This window comes from Protopterus annectens, chromosome 1.part2 (genome assembly GCF_019279795.1).
Source record: "Protopterus annectens isolate FY-2018-M chromosome 1.part2, PAN1.0, whole genome shotgun sequence".
NCBI classification, from domain to species: Eukaryota; Metazoa; Chordata; order Ceratodontiformes; family Protopteridae; genus Protopterus; species Protopterus annectens.
The window spans coordinates 529,556,659-529,570,437 of record NC_056727.1 but is presented as its reverse complement, the minus strand read 5'-3'; the positions used below and the strand labels follow the sequence as shown (position 1 = coordinate 529,570,437).

Sequence of the window (13,779 nt, the reverse complement as noted above, 5' to 3'; positions counted from 1 at the left end):
AGTTGTGTCTCCATGTTCAAAAATTCTTTCAAGTTCTATTACATCAAACAAATGTCTGTATTCAGTGGATGATCGATCATTTTTTCTACATTCTTTTCTCCCTCTACCTGCCAAACTTCAAGCCACCCCCAACTGAACTCAAGCCTATTCATTCCATAGGGTGAGATGCTCTCCTGAAATCTCCTAGGGCGAAAGCCATACAAAGCAGCCATCATCCAGGCTGGCATCAGTGTTTGGTGCTCTCACCAAAAACCTGGTAATGACAGCACTTTGTTTTTTTTTTTTTTGAATAACTAACTTTTTCCTTGGATGGTGACACGAGCAACTATGTCACAACAGAGATACTGCCTATGCCCCTCTATTAGTCTGTGCTCTCTCTCCTTCATGTGGCCAACAAGGTCTACAATCAATAGCTTGGCGGTCATGCCCTTGCTGTCTGAATAATACCCCATCCTTTATAACATCATCCCTACCCACCAGCAGGGAAGCCTGGACTACCCAAAACACACTCTTCCCCCCAAGAACAAGAATCCCCAATCCCCAGCCTGTGCCATCAAGTGCCCGAATTGCTAATCAAACACAGGTCACCTCTGGTATAGTCAGGTCTTTATCCCTCTATGCTACTAGTGTAGCTGCTGATCTATGATTTTCATTAAGGAAAATGAGAAAGACTTTTACATATTGTATGTCATACTTTATGCAATGCTGATTTTAGACTTCCTTTTCATTTATAATGTTTACATAATGCATCCTGGAAAAGTACATTATAAGTTTTAATTTGTAGTTATAGTGGTCCATGTAAAAGACGAGATGATATACTGTTTGTAGTTATAGTGGTCCATGTAAAAGACGAGATGATATACTGTAGCATATCACTTATTATCCAGTAACTATTTAATGAAGACATGGGATAAATTCCCCAGCATTTGCAGTCATACAGGACATTTCTTCAACTGTCTGGCTCAAAAGATTGAATATGCATTCTGCTTTTATAGTAAACATTACTTATCCAGTAACAAGTATCATGCTTTGCAGCTTTTACTGTATTTCACATGGTTAAACAAACTATCTCACGCCATTCATCTGGCCAGGTAATAGAGAGAAAGAGATAAATAAGCATTACCATTCCAGTGACTAGAAAAAAAAAACTAAGGTCTTACAGTATTTATTACAAAAAGTACTATATCATTGTGATTATATTCAAAATACAAAATATTGCGTTATCTTGAATGTAAAGCTTAGGATAATGTTATTTATTTTATGCTGTTAAACATGTAAGCACTATCTCAACTCTGTGGTACAGAGGGATAAAGCCCTGAATAACACCCAAATAACCCAAATTTGAATAGTGGCTCTGGAACTGGAATAGCCAGGCAGTGGAAGGTAGGAGTGAGCAAATAGTACCATCTCATCTATGGAGGGAATGGTGGTCTGGTTAGCTGCTTCTCCATATGCTAGTACAGGTATGAAGGAACATAAGTTGCAGTTGTTAACTCACGCTGTGGGCTTGTACTACCAAATGGGCGATAGCATGGGGTGGGAGCACTCTCATTTATGGAGAGTACTCACATGTAGTGACACAGGCATTCATGTCATCTAGCAGGGGTAGGGCTACAGTCTACAAATCAAAATGCCCTTATTGACTGCCTTGTCCAATGTGAGTGAAGGCATAAGCAACCTCCAGGGCTGCCTGGATGACATCTTCCACCAGCTGGCCTTAGCAACCATAGCAGGGACTTTCTAAATGGAATGAATGGGCCCGGGACCAGACTGTGTGTGTGTGTGTGTGTGTGTGTGTGTGTGTGTGTGTGTGTGTGTGTGTGTGTGTGCGAGACAGAGAGATTGGGAGGGATGCTACTGCTCATCAGACATGGAGTCAACAGGCATATGCTAAAAATACAAACAAGCTAAAATTTGTAAAAAACTTTACCACATCCACCCCAAAAAAAAAAACTCCAAGCTCCCAAAATGCGACTGCATAGTGGCAATAAATGATGGTATTTATATAACAAGGTAATTCTACCCCAACACACAAAACAGAACATCTGACAGAAATGCACGCACTCGAGGCCCTTCTCAGTATGGAGAACATCGATGTCTGTGCTGTGACAGAAACCTGGTTCAAGGCTCCTGAGAGCACCCCAGCGCTATCAGGTTTTACCTCATATCATGCGTTCCGGCCCCAAAATCCGGACAATACCAAGAAAGGAGGGGGGGTATCCATATTCATCAAGGACACCCACACCTCAAGACTGGTGGCAACGCACGATGCATCGGAGACCATCCAGGTGCAATTAACCATAGGCAAGACTGCTCTGCAAATTGTAGCATGTTACAGGCCACCCTCACAAACTCAGGAAACTCACATGGCCTTCCTGAAAACACTAGAGGGATAAATGTATCACCAAACACCATCATACTAGGTGACTTCAATTACCCTAATATAGACTGGGAACACTACTCAAGCCCAAACACCCTAGCCCAAAAGTTCCTGGAATTCATAAACTCAAATGCCATGGAACAACTAGTCACCATCCCCACAAGAGGAGATAACATACTTGATCTCATCATCACGAACATGGGAGCACAATGTTCAACACCGGAAGTATACCCCTCACTGGTGAGATCAGATCACAAACTAATCTCGCTGGAGGTCCTCATCCCACCCCCACCTGAAACAAAAAAGACCACAGTAAAGAACTTCTCAAAAGCCGGTTTCACACTTCTAAAGACTAGTGTGGTCTCCTTTCAGGCCCCGAGCCGGCGGAAAACAATACCCAAGCCGCTGAATCACTTACAAACGCCTTCTACCAGCACCTGCAGGACTGCATGGATAAGGCAATCCCAAGCAAAACAAAGACTCTTTGTACCAAAGGCAAGCGTCCAGTCTGGTGGACCCCAGCCATAAACAAACTCTACAACAAAAGGAGGAAGCTACTACAAGATAGAGCAAAATCCTTAAAAGGTAAGACACCCTTGATCACTATAAGTAAAAACTAAGAGCTCTCATAAAATCATCCAAAGCAAATTTCGAGAGAAAAATAGCTAAAGACTCAAAAGACAATCATAAGGCCTTCTTTAGCTATGTTAGAAACCTAGGAGGAAACTCCCAGATATGCTCAGAACTAGTTCAAAATGATGTGAAGATTACTGATCCTACAGACATTGCCAACATACTGGCTGACAGGTTCAGTGCAAACTTCTCCCCTCCCCCAAAAGGAGAGATATCTATACCAAATGAGTGCAGCCCCCAAACATCTCCAGCGCCCAAGTGAGAACTGCTCTCTCCAAAGCAAAAACACAGCATCCATGGGACCCGATGGTGTCCCCGGCTGTGTGCTCCACGAACTCAATGAGGAATTAAACCCACAGCTAGGACAGCTGTTTAATCAAAGTCTTACATCTGGATACGCACTCCAGGAGTGGCGCACTGCAACTGTGGTCCCACTTCACAAAGGCGGTGCCTCCACAGACCCTGGAAATTACCGGCCCATTAGCTTGACAAGCCTTATCTGCAAAGCCATGGAGAGGATCATAATGGACCTCATAAATAAAGACATAGGGAATTTGCAGACTTTGGATCCAACCCAGTTTGGCTTTGTCAAAGGCAGATCATGCCTTTTAAACTTGGTTGACTTTTTCGAAACTGTCACCAAAGCCATTGATGAGGGAAAGGCAGTCCATACAGCCTACCTCGATCTGGCGAAGGCCTTCGATACAATACCCCACTCGGGTATCATTGAGCTTAAATGTTAACCCATACATCACAAGATGGGTTGCAAACTGGCTGAGTGACAGAACCCACAGGGTCAGAGTTGCTGGCGCCATGTCAGACTCAAAGCCTGTCACAAGTGGTGTCCCACAGGGCTCAGTCCTGGGCCCACTCTTGTTTGGCATCTACTTTTCCGAAGTACAAGCAAACACAGGAGGGTTATGGCTGACAAAGTTTGCAGATGACTGCAAACTGGGCGCCATAGTAGAAAACACATCTGACACAGATATCCTTCAGAAGGGTCTCACAGAAACAGATAACTGGTGCCAGAGCCACGGCCTAAAGTTAAATGCCAAAAATGCATAGTCATACCCTTCGGGAAAAACAAGGTTACCCCTAGCTACCAAATAGGTGGCAATCCACTGAGCACAGAAGAAGTTATCAGGGACCTGGGGACCCAGGTTGATAGTAGTCTGTCATTCGACACCCATGTAGCTAAAGTAGTTAGGAAGTCCTTCTACATTGCCCACCTTATCATGAAGGGATTCTCATCTAGATCAAGGGAGGTCATAGTCTCCCTTTACTCATCACTCATCAGACCAATGATTGAGTACAATGCCCCATTCGGAATGTATCTGACCCGACACTTGCAGCAGCTGGAGAGGCCACAAAAGTTCCTCACCAAAAGGATAAAGGGTCTCAAAATCTGTCCTATGCTGCCCGACTGAAAGAACTCCAGCTCTATTCAGTCGCCACCGCTTGCTCAGAGGTGACCTTTGCCTAACATACAAGGCCATGTCAAACCCAGATTTGATGAATATGCTTCACCTCAAAAATCTAGATCCATCAGAGCCACAAGGGCGGAGACTTAAACCTCGACACGGCTATTAATAGGACGTGCTGGAGGGATAGATTCATCACCCAAAGACTCCCTATGCTGTGGAACAAAATCCCGGTACATGTGAGGCAGAGCACCTCGCTGGCCTTGTTCAAGAGAAATCTTGACCAATGGATGGGAGATCGCAGATATACCCCAGGAATTACCTCAGTGTCACTGCTCGACAGAGGCACAGCAAAATAATGGGTATAGTTCCCCATACTAAAGGGGTGGCGTAAGCCACAAAACAATGGGCTAGGCTTATAAATGCCCTCGGGCAGATAGCCTAGTATGAACCTATGAACCTATGAACCTATGAGAGAGAGAGACCAAATTCACTATAAGCAGGAACAGCTGGAAATATGGTTTCAAGTCTCAGCTGGCAGAGACCTAAATGGGACATGGGAGTAGACTGGTGATCAAGGCACAGATAACCAGTATATATTTGGTGGACAAAAATGTAGCAGTATGTGTAGAGGAAAGGGGGGACTAAAGTAAATGGCTATTTTCCAGCACAAAAGAAGAGCTACTGCTGAATGCCATGAAAGCAGGCCTTAGTGCACATTACCATTAAGCATCAAAGTGGGTCACAGACTGGACAATCTTAATCACATCACTAAAAAGATAAATATAAATCAAGTTGAAGAACCTCTTCTAAACGGTAAAGTAAAACCACTGTGGCTTTGTGTCATTAATGGCAAGATGAAAAAGTTTCAAAATCAAAGGGGGCAGACATTGCATGGGGCAATCTGGGAGAATGAAAGACCTGGGCAGAAATTTCAAGAAATGCATGTAGGATTAACACTGCTAAATAGGTGTATTTTAGTTGCTTCTATCCTAATAGGGAAACAAGGAAGAAAACGGAAAAAACATGCAGAGTTAAATAGGCTGTATGATGAAAAAGGCAGTGATGAATGGACATTTGATATATAGTATATTTAAAATATATTCTGATAATTAAACACTGTAGCAGTAGGAAACATCAAACTCAAGATCAGGAAAAAACATGAACCGAACACATTAATATAACAGAGTAACACAAGAAAGGAAAAAAGTTTCTTATAAATATGACAGGGAAAACATAAAAAGTACAAAAATGTGACGGAAAGTTGTTTAGTGATAAGGACACACCACTGTTTTTTTACCATATTTTTTCAATACAGAAGTATAAGAAAAACGGGCAATGTTTGTTCTCATATACTAGCTGTTTTTGGGATATAGCAAATCAAATTAATCTTTACACTTCACTGTTCTTAAAATCAAAACACACTACAGTCAACTAAATAAATCTGGATTTTATGTTTTTGTAGTTATTAGCTTAAGTAAATATTTATAAAGCAGAAACTACAAAACAGGTTTACTCTGACTGAATTAATACACATTACCTTATGCCTAAGTAGAGTCTTTCAGGATGAGATTAAGTTCTGTCTTACACTACATGACTGCCCAATTATACTGAAAATACTGAAAATCTCTAGCTGCCTCTTAATGACAACAGAGATGATAAGTGAGGCCACAGTGCTAAACCAAGTTTTTGGGGCAATCAAGCCTCTGTCCTGTACACATTAAGAATATCACTTTATAAGGTATTGTTCAATGAACTTTCAAATAGTGTTGTACCTACAAATAAAGGGCTGTCACAGTCAGATAGTAACAATAACAGTTATTTTCAAGGGGAGAACTCATGTATTAGTAAGTGGGCTTCTACTCAAATATACCATTCACTCCTTGGTGTTTTTTTCATGTAATGGAGAGTCACTGTATAAAGATAATGTCTGTCTTATGTTCAGAAGTGGATCATGGTCAAAGGCAGGGCAATGGATCGGGCCTCCCCAAACAAAGCCCCCCTACAGCCATTGTGTCCCATTACTTGTCTATTTTTCCCCAATTACCATAAACACTGTTCAAGCCTCTCAGTGTGCACACCATTTTCTGCTTTATTTCTACAATGATTACATGGGTTCATAGGTAGGTACTAGGTTATCTGCCCAAGGGCATTTAGAAGCCTAGCCAGAGTGTGTCGGCTTTCGCCGCCCCATTGATTAATTAACTGAGCCTCTGTCAAGCAGAGCCAATGAAGTGATCCCAGGGGTGTATTTTCTGTTACCCATCCACTCGTCAAGGTTTCTCTTGAAGAGTGTTAGTGAGGGGCTCTGCCTAATGTAGTTAGGAATTTTGTTCCAAAGCATGGGGAGTCTCTGTGACAGGAATTTATCCCTATCCCTCCAGCATGTTCTATTTATTGTTGTGGCGAGGTTTAGCTCACTAGAGTGCATGTCTCGCAGTGACTTGGACTTCTTTAAGTGGAGCATGTCCATCAATTCTGAGTTGGACATGGCTCTGTAAGTCAGGCAGAGATCACCTCTGAGTAAGCAATATGCCACTGAGTACAGCCAGAGTTTTTTCAGTTGGGCTGCATAGGACATATGTTTGAGGCCAGTAACACTCTTGGTGAGGTGCTTTTGTGATCTTTCCAGCTGTTGGAAGTGTCTTGTGAGGTACATCCCAAATGGGGCATTGTACTCTATGATGGGCTGATGAGTAACGAGTAGAGGGGCACTATAACCTCTTTATTTCTAGATGCGAACCCTTTAGTAATTAGATGGGCTACATAGAAGGATTTCCTAACTACTTTGGCAATATGATTGTCAAAGGAGAGATTACTATCTACCTGGGTCCCCAGATCATACATCAGACATATATTTGGCTTTAATTTAAAACTTTTATTTCAAATTTTATAGCCCAAACACTGATAGACATTTGCTAAACAAAATAATAGAGTCTCACAATGAAAACAGACTTAGCATTAACAGTAAACTTCTCTGCTCTTGAAACTCACATTCACTGAAATGGCATTGAAATCTACATTTAAAGAAAATGCATCTGGCTAGTAGGGCTGCCACCTTTTCAAATTGCAGGACAATGATAGCTATGGTCAGTGCAGGGGCAGAACTTCACTTTTTGCCAAAGTAAAAGCTTATTCTTGTAGCATTCAAGCTGTTTATGCAATTTCATATAACATTTAGGTGTCACAGATACAAAAATATCTGCTTTATGGAATTACTAAAGAAAACTTATAAAGTAGTTTATGTCCTACAATCTCACAATATTTGCTATTTTAGGGTGTTTTTTTCACAAGACACAACTGCCCAAAGAGGGACAGGTGGTAACCCTACTAGGCAGTGTCAGCTAAAGCTTACCTTTGGGCTGTTTTCAAATCATAGGCTCCTTGCACACATTTTAGGACCATTCAAACATGCATGTGTTATTTGATTCACCTTCCTGATTGTATCAAATTATATTCCTTGTATAATACAGCACCACTTGTTAGACTGCATTTTAAATTTGTAATTTTTAACATTTCTCCAGTTAGCTATGAAGCAAAACCTATGAACCAATAATGACAAAACTGACCAATTCAAAACATTTCAACAATAAAAGACCACTCAAACTTCTGTCATTACAATCCACCAATGTCAGTCAATATGCACAATCTCTGCAGAAGTAAAAGTCATCTGAATAATTCCACATTAAATCTGTAACTAATGAAGAAGCTGCTGCTAGCAAACTTTATATTTCAATGTTTCATCTACAAATTCAGTGCCTGCTTCCCTTGAAGAATAAAGGTAAGCTGGTAATACTGCAATAGGGAACAGATGGCAAACCAACAACAGGTTCATAGTTACTAGGCATCTCATCCAAAGGAGGACATATTCAGGACTACATCATCCCCACCCCCACTTAAAGTACAATACAATATCAGCAATTCATCTACTTGCTGTGGGAGTAGATCTCACAGCCTTCTGCATCAAAATCAGGTATGTTACCTGCTGTGCTACTAGCAATGCTTTCAAATTAAATAGCACACAATAATGATGACCATTTACTAAACAAAACAGTTGCACAATGTAAGCATACTTAGCACGAGCAGCAGTAAACCTCTCTTCCCTTGAAGCTCACAATTCATTGAAAATGCACTTGAAATTTTTTAAACACTTTGGTAGTTGGAATAGAGGATTTAGGCTCTTGTTTCCTGTAACTAAGGTACAGGGTTTGAGCCTGAGCAAATTAACTAACTACCTGCCATCCTTAACTAGGGCATTTTACACACACAGACACATAGACAATTTTTTTTTTTTACTTTTAATTAAAAATGTAAAAGAGACAGCCCTTGGCCAGCAAGCCCCTCCCAACCAGTGGGCCCTAAGTGATTTCCTAGGTCACCAAGTGCTGGATCTGTCTCTGCTCAAGCTGCTGCTCCTCCAGCATCAAATGGTATATGGTCCATAATACTCTGCACCATCTCTTTCTCTTCTAGTGAGAAATGTAGTTACAGTAAACCACAATAACAACCTGCAACACAGAGAACATAATGACTATATACACTGTAGAGCAAGTAGGTTATACAAAGATCATAAAACTTCAAATGCAAATCCAAAAGGGGAAAAGGAAGATTGCCATACTGCTGCAAAAGTGTCTTCCTCAAATATCTGCTGTAATAGTGAGTATTTCACACAAATGTTTTTTTTTTAAACAAGAAACATCTTTATTACATTATCCCTTATGACACAAGTAATCAAACATTTATAAAAATGAAACCAAACCATATTGACATTTTTAGTTACAAACATTATACATCACTTATAATCTATCCAGTCATTGTCAGTCAAATATTAAAAAGCTCATTCAAGTTCTTCCTTCTTTTAAATCTCATTCCTCCTCCAAAACATTATTCTGCATGTATTGTTCCCACAATTCCCATTTTGTCTATATAATTTGCTCCTATCCTTTTCTAAATATCCCATTTCCACTTGTTTTATCTCTGTTACTATATTCACTACTTCTAGTACAGCTGGTTTAAACTATGATTTCCATTTTCTAGCAACTGCTTTTTGGCAACCACTATAATTAGACTCAGCAAGGCCTTAGTATGTTTAGGCAATTCTGAGTCTGTATTATAGCTAGAAAAATAATTTCTTTAATTACACCAATTTGCTCATCCAGTATTTCTGATAGAATGGTCTGCAGGGATTTTTTTAAAGTCTGCCAAGTCATTACAGTCCAAAAAAATATGTAGCCAATTACCTCATTCTTCCCTGTCACACCTCCAACATGTGCTAACTACCCAAGGAAACATTCTTTGGAGTCTACTTGGGATATAAAAATAATTCTGTAAACACTTTCAAGCAAAGATCCTAAATCTTCTAGACTTTGTTGCATAATTGGGAGACACATATAACCACCCATTGTTTCTTTGTGACTTGCTTACCCAGTCTCTTTTCATCATCCTTTCTAACCTCCTCTAATAGATTCTTATAGTTATCATGCAATATTTTATATGATCTAGTAATTATCAGTTTTTTTAACAGCAGCTACTAAAAACTATACCAGTGCTGATCTTTTGCACAGGATCCCCCTATTTCTTTCTCTTTGCCTATATTCTGATATCAAGCCTTGAGTTTGACAGAGAAGGCACTCTGTTGCCTGCAGTCCAAATAAATTCTTGTCCTATTCCCATTATATTACCTTTCCCCGTCTAATTATTTGCTCCCAATAGCTTGGTTCCTTTGCCAGTTTTCTCCAGTAAATTCCAGCCCCCTCCCGCCTATTGTCTGTATCCCTAATTCCAGTCACCCCTATCAGCAGAATCTCCTTCCTCCATTCTGGTTTTGGCTTAGTGCTTAGAATACTTCATGCTACTTTAGGAATATAATATTCTGTATGGTCCTTGTTATTCTTCTTAAAGGCTCGGCATCCAAAAATCCCAGTCTCTCCTTGTTTCTTGAGCCCTCCCCATTTCATCCTCATCCCTTTCCACTTTGAGTTATAACTTTCTGCTTGTGCTAAGTACAGCAGCCTTAACTGTGTAGCTCTGAAATGCCCCTTCAAATCAAGTAATTCCAAACCACCTTGTTCTATTGGACCAATCAGTTTGCCCCATTTGACTCTTGCTGTCTTCCTCTCCCGGATAAAATCCTTCAGCTCTTTAATAATTGTTATCCACAACTCCTCCTCGGTTTGATAAAAATATGTCTGACCTGTGTATAAAACTAAGGGGACTAAAAACATTTTGACTGCTTGTATGCTATCCATATTCACAAAACACAGCTCTCAGTTTCTCACCTTTTGTATTATCTTTTGTTTAATCTCTTCCCACATATCTGTTGCTACCACAACAGAATCCTTTATAATCCACAGAATCCTTTTTAATCCATGCTCCTAAGTACTTTATTTTATCATGTCCCCATAAATATGGATATTGTTGAATCAAATCATGTGTGGGTACATAGTTTACAGTTATTGCCTTTGTTTTATCTTCACTAATATTGTATCCCCAAAAGAAAACTGTCTCAAAATGTTCCACAACACTGAAATCTCCTTTTCTGGTTTTATCTGGTATAAAATAATATCACCTGCAAATTAAGCCAGCTTTTCCCGACTACCATGCCAATTGCATACTTGAATTTATGAGTCCCTTATTTTCTTTGTCAATGGTTCTAAATACAATGTAAATAACAAAGGGGAAAGAGGACTCCCTTGCATGGTTTCTCTGCTCAAACATAGCTTATCAGAGAGAAACCCACCCACTTTAATTTTTGCCTCTGATCCCTCATTATTTCACACAAATGTTCTATCTTTCTTTAAGGATGACTTTACAATGGTACTCTAACAAGATGGCACAATTTCAAACACTTTTAAAAGACAAATTATGGGTGACAGACAACTAAGACAGGTTCACCTGCAGCAATGTCTTAGCAAAGTGTAACCTGCTTCATGCCCGACATCTAACAATGCAATTTTAAAAAATTAACTAGATAGATGAATAAGTTACAGCTTAATAGATGACTTGGGCAGGGGGAATCTTAGAATTGACAGTAAAAGTATTAACAACTGTACTAAAATGTGTTGACATGGTGCCAGTCAGTGTTTTGATGCAATTGCCATAAAATAACAATACAACAGCAAGCTACTTTGATTCTTCTTAAAATGTTTTGCAATACTTTGGAGCTTTTCTCACCAGACCTCCACTGAAAATAGGCTCCTTCTCAGTCAGACATTCCTGGTAATAAAATGTCAGTAAATAAAAATACATAAAAATAAGGTCTATTTGGCCAGAGAAGACCTTGTCTTGCTATTATGAAAGAAAAAAATAATAACTAAAACCAACAGCTAATTAGTTTTTGCACTTTTGTTTCTCATGTCATGGGTATAAGACTAGCACCTATATGAAATGATTCAGAGAAATAATTAAAATTATTTTACAGGTAAATAGCGCTACCCTATAGCTAAGTTGCCATTTTGAAACACAGCACAGGGTTAGAAGAACATCAAGGTTTGCTGTTTACAAATCCTTTTAAAATGATTATTGACACTCAGAAGAATCTCTTATATAAAAGAAACTAAATCCACAAATGATGTTGGTTCAGAAGGTGACAATCTCAGCTTTTTGATAAAGTTTAACTCATAAACAAAATATTGTGCAGACTGAAGTGGTCTCTTCCTTTGAAGAACACTAACTGTAGATCAGACGAAACATAAGGCATGATACTTATGCAAAAATGTACTATGACAGAAAAGTGAGATAAGCCCAGCTGATAAAGGTGGCTCAGATAATCCATCGGTTTAGGAACCACACAGCATTTGGGTCAATAGACTGGTCAGTTGCCTAACTGAGAGAACCTTTTTCATATAGTCATTTTCAAGTTGAAGGATTCCAGGCATCCTTCAAGAAATAAAGAATTAAAGAAGGCTCCTGTTGAAAATGAAGAGCTAGTTGGAATGAAGCAAAGATCCTCAAGATATGAACTCTTAAAGTACTAAAGTTTGGAGAAGGGAGCCAGGCTCTGGCACAGAGTGATAAAGCCCTGACTATGACCCAGACAACCCACGTTCCATTAGGAGAATTAGTATGTGTTGAGTCAAGAAGGGGTATAGGAACTAGCAGCCAGCACCTGCTCACCTATCCTCGGGGTGGGGTGGGGGGGGTGGGGGCATAGGTCATTCCAGTTAGTTGATCATCATCATAGCATATGACGAGGTTGGCATGCCACTAAATCTAACTAGAGCCACTGAAAAATTGGCTTATCTCTTCCAAGACAGTGATGGTAACCTTCACTGGCATATGGGTAGTGGCATGCATGTGGCGTGGCACGAATGCCACTGCAATGATGTACATACTCATGTCTGCTGTCCATACTAATGAAGGCTCCCTTGAGGGTCCACAGGCACATTGGGGGGATGGTGGTGGTAAGGAGAGAGCATAAGGTGGGCTTTAAGTTTGCAGAGCAGTATGATTCTGATAGCAGAACTCTTCCTTGGACCCTAAAGCTTCTGGTGGGGAAGGTCTTTAATTTGGGACTGTCAAGCTACTTGATGGGCAACAAGCTGCAAGAGAGGCCAATGGTTTGCAGGCAGCTGGAGAAAGCAACCTTCATGCCTGCGTGGATGACAGCTCCTCTGGTTGGCTCTCACCTGACATAGTGGCTATACTGTCACTGAACTGGTGCAACTCATTGAAGGAAGGCTGATGGTCTGCAGGTAGGGAAGCACACAGCATATTTAAAAAAATGTTTTGGGGAAGCACTTACCCTTGCTGCTGAGGTAAAGTTAATTTGTGAATAAATATACTTTGCATAAAAGTAGAACTTCAAGTAGCAGTTAGCAGATCATAACAATTTGTTTATATCTGATTTTACCTGTGTCACCCATAGCTCAACCCCTAAAAGGAGTGACTTCACTTCCTGTAGATGTAAGCAACTCCTGCATAACAATGCAGTGCTGTATAAATATATGCAGCTCCCCTTTGCATCGTGATTTGGTGCATGTTTTCTTCAGTTCTTCAGAGCAAACTTTCCTGATTGGAAATTATGGATATGGCACACAAGCAGCTGTTGTTACATGTAATAAAAATGCATATAGTTTTAAATGCAAAATGGTATGTATAAGTGAAATAACCAATGCCCAAAGGGTGATTATTACCATAAAAGACGAAACGTCTAAAAGTCAAATACTGTAACAAACAGTAACAGTGGTAATGAAAAAACTAACCAAGAACAGGACTTACGATGGCAAGTGCCAACAAAGAATTTCATATTTACAAGAAAATATATAGACTTCTAAGAAGGAGTGATTCTCTGGTGATTAGAGGTTGCAAGTTAGATTGTAATATATCTAATGGAAAGATGTGGCA

At 40.0% G+C, this 13,779-nt stretch overlaps 1 protein-coding gene across 4 annotated transcripts in view; it reads right to left on the bottom strand.

Annotated features, from left to right (window-relative positions):
* DHX57 (DExH-box helicase 57) overlaps window positions 1-13,779 on the bottom strand; it is a 2,066,546-nt gene that overhangs the window by 457,298 nt on the left and 1,595,469 nt on the right. The gene's annotated exons all lie outside the window — the stretch shown is intronic.